The sequence below is a fragment of the Palaemon carinicauda genome, chromosome 23 (assembly GCF_036898095.1).
Source record: "Palaemon carinicauda isolate YSFRI2023 chromosome 23, ASM3689809v2, whole genome shotgun sequence".
NCBI lineage: Eukaryota > Metazoa > Arthropoda > Malacostraca > Decapoda > Palaemonidae > Palaemon > Palaemon carinicauda.
Genome location: NC_090747.1, coordinates 30575953 through 30577886, shown reverse-complemented (window position 1 = coordinate 30577886; position 1934 = coordinate 30575953).

Below are 1934 nucleotides of genomic sequence, written 5' to 3'. Positions count from 1 at the left end.
AAAAAATATAAATTAAAATGAAATAATGTTTGATACATTACGATTTAAGTAAGAATAAAAAAGTCCAAAAGAGTATGATAAAATGACTCGTTAAATACCAAAGAGAAATGGGTTAAATAACTACTTATAAATGAAAAATATAATCTTCAATGCTTCATTACCATTGTCATCATGGACGTTCAGGTAATCCCCAAAAAGTAGAATGAATGTTGTATATTGATATTTCACGATCCTTCAGTTTTTCAAATCAAACTGATTAGTAACGCGACCACAAAGAAATATAGATTTGTGATCTGCGTTGACCTCAAATTCAATTTCTTATGGAGGGGCGCCTTTTCTTGTGACAAATTGTGTTCTCGAGGGTCTTGAGATTTTTCTACAATTTAGCAGTTTGTGCACTCCCACCCGTGCTGCTTCTCTTCTTTCTCGTTTGAAGTTCAAGATTCCAGTTTTGAGGGGGTTGATGAAGAGTTGATCAGTTATAGTTATGTTACAGCCAAAGTAAAAAATATACGGTATTTAATATTGATATCAAATCTACTGTTGACAAATAAATATAGACGCAAATTAAGTATAATTACTCCATTACCCTTTTAATATGAATGACATTTTAACAGAATTGAACATGTAAGCTTTTCTTTCGATTGAAAGGAAAGAGCAATGAGAATTTTATTTACAGTTGAGAAAATATTCTAGTAGGCCTAATAATATTAGGCAAAAATAACCTTCATATGATGTCTTTGATTTGTTAGAGATAAATCTAATAGAAATAAATAAAATAAGCGGCAAATTAAAAGAAGAGAGACTGTTATCAATTACTCAGTATAAAGTTTTTGACATAACAAAATCTTTAGTCATTTTACAAAAGACTGTACCACAAAAAAAAAAGAAAAAAAAGTCCTTCTTCGTTATCCTAAATATTTTAAATTAATTCACTCCATTTATCTATATTAATTATTCTATAATTTCCCATTGCGTGTCATTCAATTATGAAAGAGAGCCTCTGAATCCCTCTCTGGTTACGGCTCATAACCTTATACCAAATAGTCTGCTCTATTTTTACATATTTTCAAACATTAATATAACTGATTTTTTCTTTCTTTTCATTCTAGGTGTTAACTAATTCACTGTGATTGTTCAGTGGCTACTTTACTCTTTGTAACAGTAGAATCGACTCTTTAGCTAGGATAAACAGCTACTCTACGAGGAGCACGCTCCAAAATCAAGGTATTGTTCTCTAGTCTTGGGTAGTGCAATACCCCTGTACCATGGTCTATCATTGCCTTGGATTAAAGTTCTCTTGTTTGAGAGTACACTCAGACTACTATTATAACCATTTCCTTATTTTGTTTGCTCACTGGGGTATCTTCCCGGTTGGAGCCTTCTGGCTTATAGCATCCTGCTTTTCCATCTAGTGGTTTGGTTTAAGTAATAATAATAATAATAATAATAATAATAATAATAATAATAATAATAATAATAATAATGATAATAATAATAATAATAATAAAAATAAAATATGTTTGTAGGTAAGGAAGAACAAAAACCTCTTCTTTCTTTAGATTAAGTGGAAAAGTTTAGCAGCAATTTGTGTCTACTTGATTATCTCCTTTTGTTCAGTTCAAAAGTATTATAATGAACAATGAACTCATAACTATTGTTCTTATTGCAATTCATTATGTTGTTTAGAAACTCGAGTGGGAAGTATTCTTGTCTTAAGTATAATAAACTGCTCGTTATCTTGTTTCAGTATTAATTTCATCCCTTTTTGAAACAGCAGCTACAAACATTGTAGTTCATATATATCCAATCATAGTTTGTAGTATCTAAAATTAATATTAACTATTAAAACTTTGCCATTCTTTTCCATTTTTACATTAAGTAGTTTCAATATCCTCACTTAAAAAAAATATATATACACATATTTGTAAAGT